The sequence below is a fragment of the Rhipicephalus microplus genome, chromosome 10 (assembly GCF_043290135.1).
Source record: "Rhipicephalus microplus isolate Deutch F79 chromosome 10, USDA_Rmic, whole genome shotgun sequence".
Lineage (NCBI taxonomy): Eukaryota > Metazoa > Arthropoda > Arachnida > Ixodida > Ixodidae > Rhipicephalus > Rhipicephalus microplus.
The window spans coordinates 14,416,988-14,430,599 of NC_134709.1; the positions used below are offsets into that span (position 1 = coordinate 14,416,988).

At 47.2% G+C, this 13,612-nt stretch overlaps 1 protein-coding gene across 1 annotated transcript in view; it reads right to left on the reverse strand.

Annotated features, from left to right (window-relative positions):
* LOC119181497 (latrophilin Cirl) overlaps positions 1 to 13,612 on the reverse strand; it is a 721,750-nt gene that overhangs the window by 640,295 nt on the left and 67,843 nt on the right. The window lies entirely within an intron of this gene.

Here is a 13,612-nt window from a genome sequence, read left to right on the forward strand (position 1 = left end):
GAACAAGAGGAACAGTAACAGGAGTGGCATCGGTACTGCGCGAATAGAACGCCGAGGGCGCCATAGCTTCCAGTTCACGACGAACAATGCGTGTAAGGTCTCCCGGCGGCGATGCACGTTGTGGTGTTGACTGGTCCTCGCAAGTAGATGTTGCAGCGGTGTTTGGGAGTCGAGCGAATGTTTGTAGAATGCGGCGACTTTTCACTTGCTCGAACTGACGACACTCTTTGATGATCGCGTCTACGGTGGAACAGCCCTTGCACATCAGGAGATTGAACGCGTCGTCGGCAATCCCTTTCAGAACATGTCCCACCTTGTCACCTTCTGTCATGTCGCTTTCGGCCTTTCGGCAGAGGGCCAGCACGTCTTGAATGTAAGCGAGGTATGACTCCGTAGGGGATTGGGCACGGCAGGCCAATTCCTTTTTGGCGGCGATCTTCCGACTGGCGGTTTTGCCAAACACCTCCCGCATCTTTGCTTTGCATTGGTCCCAGCTTGTGAGTTCTTCTTCATTGTTCTCATACCACACCTTGGCCGTGCCTCTCAAATAGAACAGCACATTAGCCAACTGAAGTGTGGGATCCCATCTGTTCGGCACACTCACTCGTTCAAACATGGCCAGCCAATCGTCAACGTCGACGCCATCGGTTCCGCAGAATGTACCGGGATCCTTGAGAGGCGTGAAAACGTACGGTTGCGACGCCATGTTCGTCGGAGACGCTGACGTTGACGCGGAGGGCTGAGCATTGGCCATGGCTGGAAGGGCGATGCGACGTCCGCTGCGGAGCTCCGTTGCCTGATGGTTACCCAGCACCTCCACCAATATGTTACGAGGTTGGTTGCTTCTGAGCGAGATGTATTTGCAGAGTAAAAACTACAGGCAAGAGACACAATGGCTGATTGGCCCAGTCGCGCGCCTGTCAGTCGCACCTCTTCCTTTTCTTCCTCTCCGTAGCAATATGCTACGTGGAGGCGTTCTCTTATACCGATAAACACGCATACAACGAACTATTGTGTTTATAGAGCAGTTGTAAAATCCCAGTGAATATATTTTTGATGCATAAAATATCTTCTATATAAAATTGCACATATGCAGAATGGAGGCATTCTCTTATACCGACAAACACGCATACAACGAACTATTGTGTCTATAGAGCAGTTGTAAAATCCCAGTGAACATATTTTTGATGCATAAAATATCTTCTATATAAAATTGCACATATGCAGAATATTTTTTTTTGCGATCATTTACGATTCAATATACGTGGGCATGACTGTGAATGCCGGAACGTCAGAGTCTTTACATGAGACTCATATTCTTAAGGCTGTGCAAACTGTTATTCTGCAATCTGATCCGATTAAAATCAGAAGCACTTAAGCGAATCTATATAATCGAACATGTATTAGTTTTTCGAATAGATTCTCAATATCAAACTGTCGTTCTGTATAAATATTATCAAGTGTTTTTCACATAATAGTATTTATTACTGCAAAGGCGTTTATTTGACTGGGGCGATCAGTACTCGGTGATATTGTGCAATGACGACAGTCAAAGCATAAAACGGACTTCCAGCTAGAGCGGCGATCTGTAAGGAAGCAGTCCAAGAGGACGACCCACTAGAAGGCTCTGTAGAGGGCGGTCCATCGCGCAGTTATATATAGCGTTAGTTCTAGTTCACTGTACGCAGTTCGAAGGTTTCACTGCTACAACTATAGACCTATTCCACGTTTGTAAACAGCGCTATGCGCCTTCGACGTGCTGGGGCGCTTGCAGCGACGTCCCGGAGTGTAGGCTCCGGCCAGCCCAAAGCTCGCCACCGCCTTATACGACCACGTGACAACTGGCACAGAAGACGCAAAGCTGTCTCCCATCACTGCACATCAAGGAGCCTCCCGCATTGACGCCAACGTTTACAGATTGCTCTATAGAATTTGGTTCACGTCTACTGACGTGGCCAAACACGCGGTCGTCACATGACTCGTAACTTGGTCAAAGGTGAACCGATTGCGAAGCCTGTGCAAAATCACACGAGGTGCCTCCGATCTTGAAGGTAGTGCAAACCACGCCAGGTCACGAATGTTTCAAAGGGCGGCCGCGTAGGATGATGGAATGAGAATAAAAACAAAAGGGCTTCCGCTTTCGAGACGTCTTAGCTGGTAAATGCCCAAGAGACCCTGCTAGTTTTGTTTTAACTTTCTAACCTCAAGGTTCACGTTTCTGTCCCGCGTTAATGGCGGTATGTGTGATAGAAAGGTTAACTGCGTAACGAAAAAAAATAAAAAATGGCGGATCCCACGTACCATGGGAATAGACGTGCGGAGAGAAGATGACTGTTGTGTCTTAATTTTACGTTACGAAACGTTACGAAATGACGCCAAATATAAGTACAAACGTTAGTATTATAATAATGATATTAATAGTATCTCGGACTTAACCTCCAAAACGGACGACATGAGAATGAGAGACGGCATAGTGGTGGGAGCCGGAAATACCAGCCACCTGGGGTTCTTTAACGTGCACCTGAATCTAAGTACACAGGCCTCAGAGATTTTCGCCTCCCGTCTAAAATGCAGCCGCCGAAACTGGGATTCGATCCCACCACCTTTGGGTAGCAGTCGAGTGCCATAAGTACTTGTGCAAAAGTTGTAGGTACAGACACATTGAACAATCACCGATGTTTTATATAATATAACCAGCTGTTTACAGCTGCATAATGATGCAATCAACAAAATGCGTATTACATACACCGGAAGTGGTAAGCTGATATAGCATAGTGAGAATAGTATGCCTGCATAGTGCAGGCGTAATGTTGGTGAAAAGTCAATTGTGGTTGCAGCGCAGTCCAAGTGATTTTATAAATAGTACTTATATGTAGTGTAATAAACCACGCTCTTCACTTCGGGTTAGCGTCAATCCTAGTTAAGTGCCATCTACTGAAGTTGCTTTACGTAGCGCTATCTAGGGCTACCATCCTTGCAAGCAAAAGTGCTGAATTTCAGCTTACCGCTTCTGTTGTCGGTAATACCCACATTGATCTTGACATAGTTACGCAGCTGCTAACAACTGGTCATGTAAAATATATGCGACTGTTATACTCTGTGTATAACGATGTTTAGCGTTTTTTCTATTAACGCTTCGCTAAAAAAAAGTTACAGCATTGCGACGGCAACTTTTTGTTATACCTTTCCGCCGCCTCTGTGATCGAGCCCGCATCATCCATTGTTTAGGGAAAAACTATGCCCCGTTTTCCTGCAGTGTTGAACAAGCTCTTAAATAGACACTAAAGAGCACAACGATTTTTCGCGTATTTGTACAGTACAAAATCACAACAACGAAGGCATCATACTTACCACGACACGACGCTTAATGTTAAACGAAATTAACACGCGAAAAGAAAGTGCGGGCGGCGAAGCCAGCTTGAATTTCCCGCACCAAACACCGTGGCGTAAGAAATTTCGAAGGCGTCTACAGGGCCCCACGGAGTTTTCAATGGATAAACATGAAGTACATCGTATTCTGTGGGTTCCATATACTTAGTATATGAAGTTTCATAAAATTTGATCCAGCGAATGCCACGAGAATACGAAAATTGATTATAAAATTTCTTTCGTCAGGCCTGCAGACTTTTAGCGCGAAATTTAAAAATAAAACTTCAACCTTGATTCTCTCCGATAATAATGAACTTATGATAGTGAAACATATGGTACTAGAGTTATCAAAGTGCAGTTTATCGATCTGAACCAAGTCATTGTTCCTTTTTAGTGTCCCTTTAGAGGGTGCTGCATGGACTGCTGTAGCAAAGCAATGCATACATGCCCTCCCGCTTCGCCGATGTAAGTCCCGTCGCAATCCCCGCATCGTACTTGTAGATGACCCCAGTATGATCGTGCGCAGATGTGTGGTCTTTGGTGTCTGAGAGCACATGTCAGAAAAACGGTTTGTGTGCCCAGCGTACTAAAACTCTCCGAACCGTGTATGATACTTATTAAACAAATTGAACGTGCTCTGTATTGGCCACGAGGGCCTCCGCTGGAGAGGCCAGTAACAACTTGAAGAGACAATACAATGTGTCAGATTGTTCACATTTCACAGAAGGTCGCGCATGCATCTGTTCCAGAGCACATGCTTCGTTAGTACGAAACAACTGGAAACTCTAGCTCTTTTCCTTAATGTGAAATTGTCGACGTGCTTAGAACAAATGATCGATGGTATAGAGTGCGGTATACTCGACTATGGGAGAGAAACAAGCTGTCCCAGTTTCAAGAAGCCACGAAGGACTTGTTTAGAAAAAAACTGGCGAACAATTTATAGAGTACTTGGTACTCTACTATGGGAGAGCACTAGGCCGTCCCCACCACAGATGGTAGTATTTTCGTAACAAAAGCCTTACGAACCTTCAGGCGAACGTTAGAGGAATTCACTGCGAACAGTGGAACAAGGCAAGTGTGTACTGCGAAGCTGTGTTATTCTATGAAGCCTCGATACTTGTTCTGGTTAAAACTTTCACTTATCCAGCATTTTTAGTAATTCATATTAAAAAGCTTGACGTGAAGCATTATAAATATAATTTATAAGGCTAGCTGTGTGTCCTTTAGGCAAACTTCTGTTATAAAATGCTTGATGTTATTGCGGCAATTTAACGATCAAAAATCAAAAGTGAGATCACTTGAGAAAGTTTGTATATTAATTATTAATAACTAAAAGGCGCTAATTTCTGCCGCCCATGACGGAGCACGGCTAAGCGCCTTGAAGGGTGGGGCAAAAGGAAGACAGGATGTTGGTAAAAGTTGCCGCTTGTGTTTGTCCAGCGCATCTTACATGCCCAGCATCTTAAGGTCGAGTTCATAACCTCCGAGATAGCGCGCATGCGGCACCGCACACCCACGATCTCGGAGGCCATGGTCGAGTTCATTTTGGTGTGCGGCGTGCCCACCACGTTGCGCATGCGTGTCTCTCCCCCTCTCTCGCCTTGCAACGCCGATGCAGGCAGGGTCTGCTAGCAAATTTCTCCATTCAAGAGAGAGAGAGAAGACATTATTGAACACAATGGGCCGGCAATTTGGTCTCGGTGGCTTTAGGTGGCCGCTCGTTGTCCCTGGACTCGGGTGGCATCCTCGGCCTGCCAGAGGGCCCAGAAAAAAAAAACCAATGCTCGCGCTGCGCAACCGTTCCATGGCCACCCCGTATGTAGAGACACTGGATCTTGACCTCCAAGGTAGTGCCGGTGGGAGATCTATCCTGTGCATTGTTGAACAATAAAAATTCGCAGCATGCCCGTTAACTGAAAGCGGACTGCAGGTCTCCGTCCAATCGGAGTCTTCTATCTCTCATTGTCCAATAGCTGCTATTGGCATGTTCCAATAAGAAACACCGGTATATCACGGCGCGCTTTTCACCAGCCCAGAAATTCTCGCCTGCGCAACGCCCCGATGAGCGACAGCGTCAATGTCGCCGCCAGTGTAAGCGTTAGCGCTCGCTGCTTCGTATCTACACATGGTTCTCCTTAGCGGGAGATCACCTCAATCTATTTCATTGTCCCTGTGTGTTTCTGGGCTATGTTTCAGGCCAGTTAACGATGAACGAACAAGCCCGTATTGGCACCCTTGTCAACACAAAGGGAATTTCTGCGGGGCCACCGTGTTATGGGGCACCATGCTATGGGGCACGTCGCACTTGGAGGGGGAGGGTGCTGGAAATTTGGGCTATCTGGCGTACTTTGACGTGCACTGACGTCGCGCGAGTGTCGCACACTTTGCCTCCATCAAAATGCGACCGCCCACGCCGGGATTCGATTCCCCGATCTTCGGGCCCGCATTCAACCGCAGTGACCACACAAACACAGTTTGTTTGATGACGAAGTTCAGAAGTGTAAAAAAAACAAAAAAAAAAACACGGCATGCCACAGAGTCAATGGCGATGAGTTGATGAAGCAGCGGGATCATTCAGTGCTACCCTGAATCTCCCGTGACGTTGACCACTCAGCGGCGCACACTTATGCGTATACAAGGTTGGTATACTGGTCACGGTTGGTATACTGTGTTGAGTTGTAAATATCGTTTTGCCTTCATCATTACTGCTTTGTGGTATCGGATCTAGATTGAAGTTGGCGAAGACGAGGTCTGTGCACGTGGTCCCCTAGTAATTGTTGGTTGTTTCCAGTCTTACGAAAAGCATTGTAGAGCATATCGAAACGTCGTATACTGAACAAGCAAGGCGTCGTTCGTAATCATCATCTTCACATCTTCATCGTCCTCAGCATCAACTTAAGGAGCTTCGCCCACACACACAAAAAAAAAACTCACGCAAAACTTTCAATCACCATCGTCATCATCATCATCATCATCATCCCGACTACGCTAACTGCAAGGCGAAGGCCTCTTCCATTTGTCGCCAATCAACCCTGTCCTGTGCTTGCTGCTACCGCGTAATACCTCCGAACTTATCATTCTAATCTACCCACCTAACTTTCTGTCTTACCCTCACGCGTTTGGCTTTTCTTGGAGTCATAGCGGTGCGCACAGAAGGGCAGGCCACCCCCCTCTAATCACCTTGGAGGGAGAGGGAGAAGTAAACGTCATATATTGATATAATAGGGAGGGGGAAAAGGTTCGTCCCCCTCCCTATAACCCTCAATTGAAGGGTAACCTTGCGCACACCTGTGAATACAGTCAGTTACCCTGAATGACCAGCGGTTATCCTGCGTATACCCACTACGTGGAGCCTTCTTCTTAAGAGATAAAAAAACACGGCAAGAGATTATGAATTTATCCAAGGTCTTGCTTCATCGCCACCTTCATCATGATCAACATCTCTCTCTACTTTCTTTTCCCCGCCCTTTCCTTTTTTAACGTTGAGTAGCAGGCTAAAAAAATTGATTCAAGCCGACCTTTCAGTTTTTCTCTCTATATAAAATCTCCCTTTCTATTTTTGTTCTTGATTTTTGTTCTTGAGTTTTGTATATTTTTGTTCTTGATTGGAGAATGTCCCACCATACCCCGCCTCTCAAGTCTGTCTCGCGTTGGCAGTACTCTCCACCCTAAACGCCACACAACCGCCGCTTGCGGCGCCTTCACCGCCGGGGTACCTTCTTGTTGACGTTGCCGCTTTTCCGCAATGTTCTGGTCTGTTCTGGTTAACAGCCTAGTATCTTGTTCTTGTTAGTCTTTTGTTGTTTCATATGCCTGGATTGATGGGTGGTTAAATGTCACTGTTTTTACGGTGTTGTGGTTTTTCTTTTTTTGTTTGTTCAAGTTAACAAATTTCTGTTAACCTTTATTTTTCACAGATGTCTGGGCTTGTTCTCAGATGCTTTCGTTTAGCATGTGCGCAGTTTCGGTTTCAATTTTTTGTACCATAACGGACGCCGGAAAAAGCTAGGCTCTAAGAACCTTCATTTCGAAAATGATAAGGCAGGAGCCTAGGCAAGAAGCAAACAGGCCAGCCATATATCTAAAGATCAAGCAAGTAAAGATAAGCCAGACAGCAAGCCGGTAAACAAGGAAGCAAATTGTATCACCACGCTGCAAACGAGGAACCCGCGAGCAACTCAAGAAACACCGAGGAAGTGACGTAGCAAGCAACAATAATACAGAAGTAAAACAACCACTAAGTTTCTTTTTTTTTCTTTGAGTGACTGGCGGTTAAACCAGCCGTGGGAATGCTTCATTGTTCAACAACCCATTTGAGGAATAGCAGGTCCGGAAGGGCAGGCTATATCCATTAGCCCTTCCTAGGCCGTCATAACTCACTTCCGTGTCAACTTCCTCACTTTTTGGGCGAAAGAGAAGCGTCAATTTTGCAAAATATAGAAATGAAAAAAGATCCATGAAAAACAATAATTGTGCTATAACGTGGCTTCATCGTCCGGAGTGGTATCATAGAAAAGTCATCCCGATTCTGCGAACTCCGTACGTTCCTCCATTCACAGCACCCCTTCCCCTCATCAAAAGAAAGAACACAAGAGCACACAATCATTTCCGTCCGGACCCTCCGAGGGTCGACCTTTGTTCGTGCGGACTTGCGTGCAGCCCAGCCACGCTCTTTCCATACAACTTTTCGTGTCCCTAATGCATCGACAGCAAGACTAAACGACCAATTTTCTTTCAACCTTCATTGCAATGACGTCTGACGTAACTGCAATGCTTTATACGCGAAAAAGGCCGCTGTGCCAATACTCGTGGCGGGGGAAAGTCCGTCAGCCATCTGCAACTGACACCAGTGCTGCGTACTGCACGTAACTATCAACATATAAAGTGTGAGTACGAAGAATGTAAGAGGAGAAAAATGATAGAAGAAAATGAGAAGAAAAAAGAATCAAACAGGCACACGTGCTTTCGAAGCACTTGCGCGATCCCGCCTGAAAAAAAAAAAAAAGAAAACGAAAACAGATTTTCTCGCACCTCAAGCGCATCTCCTCCGAGTCAGCGCGAATCGTCGAATAAGTCACATCATGAAAGGACCTACCATATACACCGAGCACCGTTATCTCCACCCCGCCGCCGCTTGGCACCGTGGTGGCTTTTCAATCCCACTCAGCCTTCCACCACCTTATTGCTTTTTTCATACGCTTTACAGCGGGAGAACCCCACGCCGCATCATTACGCACGCTTTTCTTCGCTTCCTTGCACAGGGACAGTTGTCGACTCCCTCATTCTTCCTCGGCTCTCTTAAGTAGTTTCTCGAGCACCCTTACGCAAAAGGCGCACGGTACTCTTCGAAAGCTGTCTACGCTATAGCCCGTATAAACCTCCCGAGACCTGGCGACGACGAGACGTTGGCGGCCTAGACTAGAGATGAGTGCGTGCCACGCGCTCTTTTAGGTGGCTGGGCAGCACCGGCGCTCACGGCAAACGCTTCCGTGTGTACATACTTCGTGGTCACGAGTTTCATAAAAACTTCGACGAAAGAAGAAAGCGCGGCCGTTAAGGAAGAGGGGGCTTTGTTGGAAGCGATACAGCTTTGTGGTCGGACCCAAAGACGCTATTGGCAGTAAGTCAAGGTCGGTTATCGGGACCGCCGTTATGGCTGCTAAACCACAGACGCAGACTGGTGGTGCCTCAGGAAGCTCACGACCGTTACATGCATACACAGCCGAGCCGCTAACAGCGTTTACAGCCCGTTTCAGGTCTCAACGCACTCCTTCATCAACGACGTTCATTTCAATAAAAAATGGCTTGCAGGCCCACAGGCGGTGGAGAGGAGGAAGTACGATCTACAACGGGAGCTGTGCTTGACTGTTTGTTAAACTACACAGGACTCGGAAGAATAGAGAGAAGGGGACACGGGGAAATATATTTAACGACTCTTTGTTCAGGGTTGTAAACGAAGACGGGTATTCATGAGCACCCTACAGCGACGCCGGGCTGAAGCACAGCTTTTTAATTTGCAGAGGCGTGTACGGGTGATAGGGCGTCGAGCACTGCGGTGTCTAGCCACCGCAATCAGTCGAATAGAAAAGAGCAAAGCTAAAGATGGAATCGCTCCCAAGCTAAGCGATATAAGTTTCAATCGAGCGACACGTCAAAGGTTGAACTAGGCAAACGAAGAACGAATGAACTGCCCCCGACTCCAGGGATAATTCAAATTTCGTTCGTTACACGGAGGGAGCATGCATGCACAGAAGGGGGTGCCAGGGAATGCAACACTCGTAGACGCGCACACGATCACTCATGGCGGAAATAAATCGTTTGGAATGCACCGCAGAAAAGAGCAGGCCACTTCCAGAGGGCGTTGCGGATTAGGTTTTTTTTTTTGCAAAAGGCCCGGATACACACCGTACACACTCGCTTAAAAGCCGCGCTTATTCTTTTCTGTAGTGGCATTCACAAACTGCTCCCACAGAAGCGGCATAGTGGGCAACGCCTTTTGAGGTGCTGAGTTAACAGATTAGAGGAGACCTCTTCGACTCCCGGTACTGGCTGTATACTTGGATTTAAGTGCACATTGAAGAACTTCGAAGGAAAAATATTATTTCGGACAAGTGTTTTAACGCTCCTTCGCGAGTCTGCAACTCCAGCGTGTTGGCGAGTTTTCACAACGCGGACGTAGTGTTCTAAGGTCGTCCTACAACGGAAGTTAGGCGATAATAATATTTTCCGTGATATAACGGCCCAGAACTATGATAAGATTGTGAGAGATGCCATGGTGGACAGCTCCGGAATTTCGGAAACCCACCTGGGGTTTCTTTAAAGTGCATATAAGTGTAAGTACACGGACCCCAATCATTTCGCTTGCATCTAAATACGACCGCCGCGGCTGGAATTCGATACCGCTACCTTTGGGGTCAGCAAATATAATGTAGGTGAAGTGTATTCTCAGCAGCGCTTCAAGAACGACAACTATATTCGCAACTACTGCAGAAATCATGATTAGACGATTTCTGCGGCATCATTTTGTTGTTTTTTTTTTGTTGTTGTAACCTACTGCCAGTTTGCTGTTGTGAACTGCCACGCTAATGCGGCTCTTATTCGAGTGCATACGGCAGTGTCCGCTCTCTTCCAGAGTGTCTGTAAGCTCCCTCATGTTACTATTCGAACCCTCCTGACTTGAGTCTCTGGGGCCCTTTCCATTTGCCGGTGTGTCAACTGGGTCCCCCAGGGGTGTTCGTTAGTCGCCAGAGGGCAGCGCGGTGTATACTCCCCGATCTCCCTGCCCATCAGTGGAGCCCGCAACTTTCCTGGGGCAATTAAAAGACCGGCATATATCTGACGCTGTAATGGGAAACGCGGGGGTTCAGACGCGTTGTCCCCGGTTTCTTTCTTTTCTTTCTCTTTTCGACTCGGCTCCCTTCTCCTTCTCCATGAGCCATACCTCAACGGAACGCGGCGTAGCAAGGCAATGGCACGAGTTACGGCACCTGAACCTTGTCACGCAGAGCAGTTTATGTGGACACTATGTTGAGAGTGTGACAGGCGCAAGCCTTTGACTTGACGGCTCGTCAAACTAGACGAAATAACATCGGCGCCAGCGCTAGTATTGCCAAAGAACTTCCGGTGATGACGTCACCACATGACGTCACAAGCAGCCAAAATATGACGTCATCACGCCACTACAACTTCACACTAGGCAACGAGACCACATGACTCTGATGGGCTAACGATAGCACCCTGTCTTGTCTGCCACAGAAGCACCAATTCCAGATGCTTCCCCTCGGGCTCAACAAATTGTGATATTACGTTATGTGGCGCATCACGTCGAGGAACGCTGACTTAAAGCTCAATAAATGCTCGTACGAACACGGTCCATACTTCCTGCAGCGCAAAGCATTTGACAACTCCTTAAGTGTTTTGGTAGTTTAAGAGAAAGGAAAAAAATAGACAAACAACTTTATTTGGTCCTGAGAGGCAAGGCAGCGGGCCAACTATGTAGGTCCCCACCCAGCCGTTGGCTAGTCCCATGTCGGAACAGAGAGGCCATGCCTCTCCGCTCGTTCACGGGAATAATAAACGGTGAATACGTGAAATGTAGACCAAACTATACTTTGTAGACCAAAGTATACTTTGTCCATTAACACAGACCCTGACGGACGCCAAAATAATCATATATCGACAACAGTAACGAAAAAAAAAAAATCATGATCTCCTGTTTTACTCAGGCCAATGACCCTACCTGTATAATGTTGAGCCACTACGACTGCTCCGTTATTAATGGCGTACTGCACCAGTTTTGCCACGCTTACAATATCCGCGCCGTAAAACGACAAGCGCAACAACAGAGCAACACTACTGCAGCTCTGCCAAAGCAGGCGGAAATGAGTGCCCACTGTACAGCTCACCGATCATACAGGGTCGATAAGCGATAGGAGAGGCGCAACACACGAAGAAATATGTCCAGCGACGCTTACACGCAGAGCCTCAGGTGTGCTCCGAGGCTCGGAACGCCCAAAAGAAGAAACAAAGAGGGAAGAAACCATTGCAAGGGCGCTAAGCTTGCTCGGTCTGGCTAGGCTCTTCGTTGTACCGTACGTTCGGCGCCGGACAAGACGTTGCATGTCCTCGGGGGACTCGACAAGCTTCCTACAGGGAAGCGAGAGACGGGGCCGCCACGACCGCGCTGCCCTCTGTTGCCCGAGCGAAGACGCAAAACAAACGGCCTTTATAAGCCGAGACGTGAGTCGTTCATCACGGAGAAAAGCCGCGATCCATTAGGACGGGGCTAACACCATGAGCCCACGCTGACTCGATGCTCGAGCAAGACCACCTTCCGTGGAAGCGCCCGCGTCTCGGTCGGTAATCGCGCGAGCTTATCCCGAGGACGCGGTGCACTATAGTTCGTCACTGGATGACGTCACGTGACGAGAAGAATGATATCATTCGTTAACTTTAATGTTTCGAGATTGGGGAGACATACTCCGCAGCATAGTAGAGAGAAAAAAATATATTAGGCAGGAAAACTGGGGCTGTTCTCGGCATGGAGTGGGCATAATCGCTGAAATCATGATGAAGATGCTGCTGCCACTACTACTACTACTACTACTACTACTACTACTACTACTACTACTACTACTACTACTACTACTACTAATAATAATAATAATAATAATAATGAATTACGAGCCAAAACCAAGATATGATTACGAGATACGCCGTAGTGGAAGGTCCCAGAAGTTTCTACGCCTATAGGACTAGGAGTTCTTTATTTGGCGCCTCAATCCAAGCACACTGGACCCTAACATTTGGAATCACTATTGATAGCGAATGGCGACAGTACAGTAACACTGTCTTCAGAACTGTGCTACGGGGACCCAAGTACATCTTGGGAGGACGCGTTCACAATAATGAAGAAGACGTCCGTGAGAGAGCTTGAATATCCGACGACCACTCCGCCTCTATCGTGCACGCGGAAAGCCTACAGATACGCAGTACCTCAGTGTAGGCAAGAACTCGATACGTGCACTTGGACCAGTTTAATTCTGAGGAAATGCCGATTCAATTTCAGGAAGTAGCCCAAGTTAGTTTGTGAACGTGGGTCCATTCAATTTGTAATCGCGACGCAAACACCCATGCGCCGTCATGCCTTCGTATCTTGGATTTTCTAGCCATAGATGGCTAGCGCCTAAGCTTTCCACTTTTCCTGCTTCATTAGGTATATGACGCATTCGCATCGACAATGCCGACCATTGGTTATTCGTTCATTATGGCGAAAGCCTATACGATGAATCGTCAAACGTGAAACTTGACCTCTGGCGGCGTCAACACGAGTCACGCAAAAACTTATCATGTGATGACGCCTGCATGTGACGTCACAAATAACCAAGACTTTGGGTCGTCATTGTGAGGTTATCATGGCTTCACTGCGGCGTCATGTAACGTGACGTCATAATATGACGTCATCACGACGTCAAATACGGCCAATTTAGATCGCCATCACGACATTCCCATGACTTCACCATGGCGTGCCATAACATCACGCGACACGATGCTTTGATTAAGCGACATTGTCACTTGGTCAAAAAGCATCGTAAAAATTTGTGCAATACGATGTTTTTTTTAACGTGCACTAGCACAACACAGTGCACAGACCTCCGACGTTCCTCCTACATCTAAATGCGACCGCGATGGGCGGTATCGCAACCACAACAGCGCTCGAGTACAATAACCGATGTATCACAAA